We start from the raw sequence: 10000 nt of genomic DNA on the forward strand, positions 1-10000 counted from the left end.
GGACTCGGGACTCAATACGAGAAGCATCGATGACCAAGATTCTCGAGACGAGAAAAGCATCGAGAACTAAGTGGAGGTCGGGAACTTCTCAGTCGTCGATGACCTAACTTCTCAAAACCTAAAGCATCGGTGACCTTTTGGTGACCCGGATGCCCTCCCCTAATGAAAGGCACGACCTTTTCCCGCACACACAAGAGGCGATGACGACCAGTGACAAATTATGGGAGGTGGGGGCGGCCGACAACTTTTGGCGCGACATAAATATGAAATGTTAAGGTGACAGCGGGATGATGGTGGTGGGAGGGGGGGGGGGGTCTCAACCCTTCACCATCAACAACTGTTTGATGGCGTGTGTGTGTGTGTGTGTGTGCGTTTGTGTGTGTATGTGTGTGTGTGTGTGTGTGATGCGACGAACGATCATAATCAAGGCTGCCAGACAGCCAGATTTCTTCTTGCCCAAGTAGTCAAATAGACCCCAAATAGCCAAACACCACAAGCATTCTGACTCCCTTGAAAAACTCATTGGTTTTGATTAACAAAACAATCCACTACAGTTTGATAAACTTATCTTTTCATTTTTTTAAATAAAAGATTTTTTTAAAAAATGAATAATAATAGAAAAGCGTTTCTTAGTAACCAATTTTGAACTTGGCCATCTGGCAGCTCCCATCATAACCAGCTGCAGTCAAGCCAGCCACAGACATAAGAGAGGGAGGGGTATGTGAAGTTTCCTGTAGCAAACGAGATGCTCGTATTTTTTTTTCGAACGAATCACTGCTCGATGACGTCACTGACTAGAAACCCGCTCGATTTTAGAGGACTCGATCGAAAACCCGCTCGATTTGATCGTTTCAAACTCGACCCAGCACAGCCTGTTGAAGTGTCACACAAGACTGTGGATGAACCAAATGGAATGTTCTCAAGTGTAAGACCTGTGGTAGATTTGCGATAAGATTCCATTTCCTGTGAGTGAACCTGGTCATATGCAAGTTTAGTGAAATCAGTAATGGAACAGATGCCTGAGTCTGTGGGCGTCATAATATTAAAACTCGAGAAGGCATCAGCTACCACGTTAAATTGACCTGTGATATGCTGAATATCAGTGGTGAATTCGGCGATGTAAGACAAGTGTCTTGTTTGTCGAGGCGAGCGGTCAGTTTGACTGATGAGAGCGGAGAAAGTGGTTTGTGGTCTGTGAATAATGTAAATGCCCTACCTTCCAGGAAATGCCTGAAGTGTTTGACAGCGCTGTAAGCGGCGAGCAGTTCGCGGTCAAACGCACTGTATTTTTTTTCTGTGCCTGAGAGCTTCCTAGAAAAGAAGGCAAGCGGGACCCAGTTATGACCTTGCTTTTGTTCAAGTTGTGCACCGACAGCTGAGTTGGAAGCGTCAACTGTAAGACTTGTTGGGGCATTTGGTAGGGGATGGTGAAGGAGAACAGCGTGTTTCAAAGCCTCCTTGGCCTTTTCAAACGCCGTATTGCAGTCATCAGACCACACGATGGATTGTCCTTTGCCACTTGCCTGAGAATGTAGTGGGGCAAGGAAGTCTGCCACGTGTGGGATAAATCTGTGGTAATAGTTTAGCAAGCCAAGGAATCGCTGAAGGCCAGCACGGTCAGTGGGAGGGGCACTGTCACGTAGAGAGGCCACCCTGTCCGGTAGTGGAAGAATCCCTTCAGCAGTCACAATCCAACTCGCTAACACCGAAAACGCATTTCGCCTTGTTGATCACAAGTTCGTTTGTAGAGAGGAGTTGAAAAAGTTCCCGTAAGTGTTCAATATGTTCTTTATGTGAATGACTGGCAACCAAAATGTCGTCAACATAGACGGAAGCGAAAGGTATGTCTCTCAAAATGCCATCCATGAGTCTTTGAAATGTTTGGGCAGCGTTCTTCAAGCCAAATGGCATCCGCACGAATTCCCACAACCCAAATGGCGTAATGATTGCTGTTTTTGGAATTGACGACTCTGCCATGGGAATTTGATGATAGCCCCTAATCAGGTCGATCTTGGAAAAGGTGTTGCATCCAGAAAGGCGGCTGTTGAAGTCGTGAATATGAGGTAGAGGATACCGATCATCTTTGGTCACAACATTGAGGTGTCTGTAGTCACCGCAAGGCCTCAGTTGGCCATCCGATTTGGAAACTACATGTAGAGCAGAGGGGATGCCCATGCTGATTTAGAGCGACGGATGATTCCCATCTGCTCCATCTTGAAGAATTCAGCCTTTGCTGCAGTCAGTTTTTCTGGATTGAGACGGCGCGCTCGAGCGTGGACGAGCGGCCCATTGGTGATTATGTGATGCTCCACGCCGTGTTTGTTGCGAGATGAGTTAAACTGGGGAATGACAAGGTCTGGAAACTGTTGAAGGAGGTCAGAGTATGCAGTACTTGGGTGCACTGAGAGGCCGGCAAGGCTTATGGGTGAATTAGTATATTTAAGTGAAACAGAAATGTTGTCCATAGACAAGAGTCGTTTTCCTTTTAGATCAATTATCAGGGCGTTAGAAACAAAGAAATCCGCACCCAGGATGGGACGTGTCACATCTGCCAGGTAAAATTCGTGATTGAGGACTTGATTAGATTTTATTTCTAAAGTGATGGTGCGTTTACCCCAGGTTTTGATTGATGCTCCGTTTGCAGCAGAGAGTGTAATATAAGGTGTTAATGTTCTGCGGTCTTGAGTTGAGGCGGGGTATACAGAAACATCAGCACCAGTATCGATCAAGAAAGATTGTCCCAAACGTCTATCATAAATGGAAAACGTGTTTGAATTTGGATTGCTGACCGATTCCACGTTCATCGACCAGCCGAAGCGTTTCCCGAAGAAGGCAAGTTTTGTTTGTTTCCTTTGAGTTTGAGTAAACTGGAAAATTTACAACCATCTTGGCAGCGACGGGCGTCTGGTCCAAATCGTTGATGATAATAGCAAATAGAGTTGGGCATGCTATGTTGAAGAGGCTGTCCACGTTGGCGGACTGTCTTAATTGCAGCAACAGTCTCCTCTGACTGTGGTCGTGTGGTTGTTACATCCTGCTGAGGGTAAGTCAGGAATGGTGATGAGGAAATATGTTGCACACCGGACATGCGTGTCTCCCAGATTCTGTCAGCTGCCTCAGCCAATTCTTCTGTGTCTATAAGATTGTGCCCGGCTAAAATGCCTCGAATGTCCGGGGGAAGGTTCATGAGAAATAATGCACGTTTGAGAGTGACAGGGTCATCATTCAGTGCATTTATCTTGCGCAGTAGAGCAGTTGGGCGTTTGTCACCAAGACCATTAAGATTAAGGAGTTCTGTGTCTTTCTGGGTCTGGGATTTGCCGAAGGTCTTGATCAAGGCTTTTTTTAAAGCTGCCATCTTTATCAAGATGTGGTGGGTTTACTAGCAGTGACTGAATTTCTTCTGCAGTATTTATGTCAAGAGAACTGACAACATAGTCGTTCCTTGTCTGATCCTGAGTAATTTTCTTGGTGTTGAACTGTGCCTCCACTCTTGCGAACCAAACCTCCGGTGATTTAGTCCAGAATTCCGGGAGCTTGATGGAGACAGAGTTGATTTGTTGTTCACGGAAGTTGGTGGAAGCAGCAAGAGCCTGTAGTTGGCCTGTCAAATTCGCGACTTGTTGTGAGAGATCTGGTTGAGCCATTTTACGTATTCGCGTAGGGGTCACCAATGTAGAAATTGTCAGTAATGATACAATAAAGTAATAACAAAATCCGTGTATAGATTATTGCTAACGTTTAATAGTGGATAGAACTTGGATTGATTGTATGGTAGGGCTGTGCGGGTACCCGGGTCCTATCCGAGTACCCGGGTATTGCAGAATATTTCGGGTACCCGGGTAGAATCCTCGGGTACCCGGGTATTTTTCAATTTCTCTTTAATACGTTATTTTATTGGTTTATAGAATATAATTCAATCATATTTAAGTTTAAAAAAAACTATCCGTAATCAAAATAAAATTATTGATTACATTTGGGCTTTCCAATAGCTAGGAATAAGATAGGAATCAACCTGATTCCAAGAAGTCAACTTTCTCTCGGAAATCGAAACTAATGAACGTCCTTCCAAGAACTCGAGATGGGGACTATAAAAACACCCCAAAGAAGCCAAAAAATTACTGAACATTCCAGCAACCAGTGTACCTTCTGAAAGGGTGTTTTCAAAAACGGGAGAACTGATCTCTGCTAAGAGAAGCTGTTTCGGTGAAAGCCACATTGACAAGTTGATCTTTTTGAACAAGAATTGCTAATGAAGGAAGTTTTTTTTTATACCCCATTTGCCTTTTGCCTTGATTTTCTCAATCGTTGAGTTGTTGCAAAGTCTTAATTTTTTGTTTTGATTCTTAATATTTTGTTATATCTTTTTCAACACTTTGTTAAAATAAAGATATGCTTTAAAAAACAACAAAAAAACAACAACAAAAAACCAAAAACCAAACAGACAAACAAAAAAACCCGCCATATCACCCCCCCCCTCCCCTTTTCATGGCGGGTACCCGGGTAATTGGGAACCATTACCCGGATCCTACCCGGGTAATAAATTACCCGGGTAGGAACAGCCCTATAGAGCAGTAAAGTTAGCTGCCCCAAACGTAAACAATAACAAGTTGCTAGTGATTTCCGTTAGGGACCGGAATAATTTACGCACAATATAGGTCTCCCAATTTTGTAGTTTGAGTTGTAGGCAATACACTTTCAGTATTGAAAATATGTTTACATAAAATCTACATTAAGCACTACGACGCACTTCTATTGTATTCAATGTTTACTTCATGTTTTTTAGTCTTGTACGGTTCGTCCTCTGATCCATACAATAGAGCAGTAAAGTTAGGTGCCCCAAACGTAAACAAAGGTCGAGAAGCACGTGGCAAACCACATGTTCCTGTCTTGACAGCTCACGTTCCAATGTAAATAATAGAAGAAAAAAAACCTTTAAAATTTGGCTGTTAGGTGGCAAAAGAAACACATATTCATAAATACTCGATCATGCATCAAATAATGTTTAGATATGGATATTTTATGGAACAAAAGGTAAAATTTTCTAAAATTTATCAAAAGTTACAGTCTATCTATTTTTAGACCAGAGCAAATTATTGCGCTGGTGTGAACAAAACGAGAATTATTCGGAGCCTGATTTTCATAATAATTTAGCCTTATATATTATATTTCTGCAACTGTTAGATTTTATGTAGACATATTTTCAATACTGAAAGTGTATTGCCTACAACTCAAACTACAAAATTGGGAGACCTATATTGTGCGTAAATTATTCCGGTCCCTAACGGAAATCACTAGCAACTTGTTATTGTTTACGTTTGGGGCAGCAAACTTTACTGTTCTATATTTGGCAACAGCATGTGTTCGTTTTTGGTATAGTTTACAGGGTTGCCAGTTTGGCATTTTAAATGCCAGATTCCAAAAATCTGGCATTTTTGAAAACCGTTTGGCATTAGAAAAATCATTTGGCATTTGGCATTTTCATTTGGCATTTTCTTTTCTTGTATATTATACTTCAAATGACACCTTTTCTTAATTATTTCTAAACGCGTAAAAACAAACATCTTCACATTTCTTTTTCATTCTTAAAATCCAACCGTGGTGTAGTGGTTTAGCACTCCACTTAGTAGTCAGTAGGTAAATAATTACCCCAACAGGAAATTTAGTATAATTAAAAAAAAAAAAACAAAAAAAAAAAAAAAAAAGAAAAGAAAAAGAAAAGAAAACACGCAAGCCACCAGGATATGATAGTAAATTGTCTATCAAAAGTGAGTCGTTTTCTTAGTGGGGGTGGGAGTCAACAGACTTTGGCATCTTTTTGAGTGTTTTGGCATTTTTTGAGTCTTCCCCTGGCATTTTGTTGAAAAATAATCTGGCAACCCTGATAGTTTACCATATTGGAACATGACGCCGATGTAGATCGGAATCTTAATGAGCTGTCTACTAAAAGCTAAAGTCATTATTATAATGTCAATACGCTAACTGGAAATTGCATATTTTAAAGATTAAATCTTTAAGCACTCACTTAGTTTGTGTTTAGATTTCAGGGCAATACCTACTTAAAATTAAAGGACTAGATAAAATGTTTTTGAAATAAATAAATAAATACATAATAAATTAATGAACCAATAAATAATTAATTAGATAAATAGATTGATAATTACAGAAAAAATAAGAATAAAAAGAAAGTAAAAAAAAAAAGGATTTCTTATCATTATTGAATTCTAAATTCACTTTTCAGGACCCAATTAATCCCGACGGATAGTATCGTTTTGAGACGGATGGTCACAACTTTGAATCGATTACTGATTCTAGGAAAGCCTTCAACATTACCGAATCGAGTTTTATTTACTTTATTGTTTTGAATTCTCCATGGGGACCATGCTTGTAAACAACTACAACAGCCGATTAAAACTGCACTACTAAAGATTGCTATTGGCTCCCCCCCCCCCCCCCCCCCCCCCCCCAGAGATATGGGACTAACACTGATAATAATCTTTTGAAATGTCTTGATGACACTGTTACCACTGAAACAACTTGCAATAGGGTAGGCGGGACTGGGAAATTTGGCCCGTACTTGTAATTCGTGACTCAAGTGGTCTGGTTAATCAATTATCTAACCCCCCCCCCCCCCAAAAAAAAAAAAAAGAATATAAAAAAAGATCAAAAAACAAAAGCAAAAGCAAAATAAAAACAAAGAAAAAACAACAAAAAAACAAAAAAGAAAACCCCCTGCGTACATGCAGTGGTTTATTCCTTTTTCAAACCATAAAAACGCAATTGCTCCTTAATCATTCTTATATTATCGGTAGATAAAAACAACAACAAAATATTGCCAATCTTTACTTTGACCTATTCAGTTTAAACATGCACAGAGGCGTGGTGACCAAAGATAAAAACCCAGTCAACAATTAAAAAAAAAAAGAATTAAATTTAAAAAAAAACCGAACAAAAAAAAAAAAGACACCCCCCCCCCCCACCATAATAAAACTAGAACATTTCTACAGGATAGTATCCACTCAACGTGCTCAAAGCGCTTTACCAACAGCAACACTTAACATGTAGAACGAGACATGACGCTTGTTAGGCCATATTACAATATTTTCCAACAGACACTGCTGTTAACGGCCAGGTACTCATTTTACACCAGAGTGCGGTGAGATAATTTCAGAAAAGAACTCTTTCCAAAGATTCAACTATGCGCCGTTCAGAGCTGGATTCGAACTCTTAGCCTTCCGATTCGAAGGTAAGAGTCATACCACTTAGCCGCATGTGACTTGGGACTTTGTTCGGAGCGCTCTTAAAGGGGACAATGCACTGATTTATACAGAAACTGCAAGTTGTACAAATGGAACTACAATGAAATCGTGTTAATAAATATTACATTGCTCAGTCCAGAACTTTAATGGTCCAAATCAAGTTCATTTTTTTTTTAATTTTTTTTTTTTGCCCGCGAATTGACCGAGGTTTGGAAAGTCCCGTTTCATTTTCCTACTTACAGGAAAGGTTTAGCGGGGAAAAAGTCCCATGAAGACACTACAGTAGTGAAATTTTAAAATGATGTAAAATCAAAATTCTTATTATAAAGGATTAGGTTTGGCGTCCAAATCCTATTTGTTGATTATCAGCAACTGCGCATATTTCGTTGTCTTTTTATATAATTAACACTGTAGCACCGCCCCAATGAAAAATAAAAAAATAAAGATAAAAAAAAGGAATTAGTAAATATGAATAAAAAAAAAATATAGAACGATATAATGCATTTCTACGATATCCCCTGCCCAAGACGGTTCCCAGAACTTCATTTATTTTCTTCCACACAGGCCAGCTGTAGCTTTAATTTCTTACCTCATAATAGTCTCTCTCTCTCTCTCTCTCTCTCTCTCTCTCTCTCTCTCTCTCTCTCTCTCTCTCTCTCTCTCTCTCTCTCTCTCTCCCTTTCCCCTTCTTTTGACACCAAACTTGAGGGTTGGGGGGGGGGGGGGGGTGATTATATCTTTGTACAGCACTTTATCCAGCAGGACAATTGGAGCTTTCTGACATTGTATTCCATCCACCAATGAGCACAGTTATCTTACTTGATTTCGTTACAAGACAAGATAGGGCTTTTAATGATATCGATTTAAAAAAAAAAGAAAGAAAAACAGCAATAAGAAAAAGAATTACATTAAAAAACAAACAAACAACAACAAACCAACAAATAATCCAATCAACAGTGTCATACCTACCGCAAACTGTCGGTAAATCCTTCAAGTCCAAATTTGGACGTGTGATATGCCGATCCCAAGTATGCAAAGAAACCACATGTACTCGTCATGTTCACCACCCGTCCCTTGGCCTTTCTTACTAACGGCATAAAAGATCGACATATCTGAATGGGTCCAAAGAGGTTGACGGCCATTACACGCGCAAAATCTTGCTGTGAGCAAATTTCACTGCATGACAGAGGACCAATGATCCCAGCGTTGTTCACTACTCCCCACAGACTTGTCCAATATAAACGAGGAAATACTTGTTAATTGTTTGCAGAAATGATCCCCAACAATTGCCAATGTTGGGTTTAGGACGTGGAGGTTATCCAGATAATGAAATATTGATTTGATACAAAAGTCTATTATTCATCAAGTATAGAAAAAAAAACCAAACCAAACAAACTTGTTCGAGCAAAATGTTTAGAACAGATATGCAAGATTCTCTTTTATTTCCTGCTATCTTTCTCTTTTTCTTTCTTCCTTTCTGTTTTTTTTTTAAATAACCGAAAGCTGCTTTTAAGGTTCATTAATGTGTCACACACATGGCCATTATGGAAGATACCTGTCGTTTTGTTTGTTTGTTTGTTTGTTTGGTTGGGTTTTTTTTTGCCGAATTCAGAGTTATCAGACTGTTCTTTGTATTTTTGGTTATATAAACTCCACCTCTACTCAGTAGTTGGTGTCTTCCATGTCAGATGATATTACGTTTATCAAATTGTAATCATGGTTTTCAGATGGGATATTGTTCTGATATTTATGACATTAAAAAATCACGGTTTCCTAGTTTAACCAGTTAATTGTCGAACTCTGCCTGGAAAGATACGTATTAAAAAATTTTGGGAAAAAAAGTCGTCTTTCAAATATCGTTCGACTTAAATGACCTTCATCTTGGCAAAACTTTCAAATCTGGTACTTTGCAATAAACAACGACGACGACGACGACGATAATCGTAGCAAAAACGAATACAAAACAGCAGCAACCATTACAACATTTCCATTATATGTGATTTCTCACCAACATTTTGTGGAACCGTTCTGATGACGTAATCAAGAGCCTTTCTGATGCTCTCACTGTCCGCCACATTTACGACTAGTGACCTAAATCTAGAAGAGGACCTGCCGGACAGGGCGTTTTTCCCCATCTCTGTCAGGCATCCGGCGATTACTCAAAAGCCCATGCTATCAAGGCGTCTGAGAAGAAAAACAAAAGATAATACGTTACAAATAATAACAATAACATATGATCCATCGCTTCAATGTGGCATTATGTCTGGGTGTATCATATGCCGAAAAGAGAATGATACAAAGCATAAAAAAGTATTATTTTTTAGCACTTTAGATGCCGTATTATTCTACACCTCCCCATAAAAAGTAACGCATAATGATGTCAAGTTGACAATAATTTTTTATGAAGTCAGATTATCAAAGCGTTAGAGTTATCTAAAATTAGTATTTTTAAAAAGGCAGTACAATTTAGATATAATTGAAAATGTCTTTAATCCTCTCCTTATCAGCCATTTTCAGAATATTCCCCAAAACTTCACACCCACCCAACACAAAAACAGTCATATCTTACTCAAACAGAAAAGTAACAGGAACATTCTTTACATAATGTGGTTCGCCAATACGGGCTCTATTCCAGAATGTCAAGTTTTCATAGCTATAGCAAAAAGAAATTAAATCTGGATGAGAAAGGTGACAGTTGCATCGTAACAAATATGACGATTTTCCAATAGGTGGTAAGGAGA

The 10000-nt window shown here is 39.4% G+C and overlaps 1 pseudogene; it reads right to left on the reverse strand.

The window, feature by feature from the left end:
• The window catches only part of LOC144973976 (retinol dehydrogenase 7-like), a 29412-nt pseudogene that overhangs the window by 11161 nt on the left and 8251 nt on the right, over positions 1 to 10000 (reverse strand).

Source organism: Berghia stephanieae, chromosome 5 (genome assembly GCF_034508935.2).
Source record: "Berghia stephanieae isolate SIO BIC M18660-M18661 chromosome 5, UCSD_Bste_1.3, whole genome shotgun sequence".
In the NCBI taxonomy this organism is placed as follows: Eukaryota; Metazoa; Mollusca; class Gastropoda; order Nudibranchia; family Aeolidiidae; genus Berghia; species Berghia stephanieae.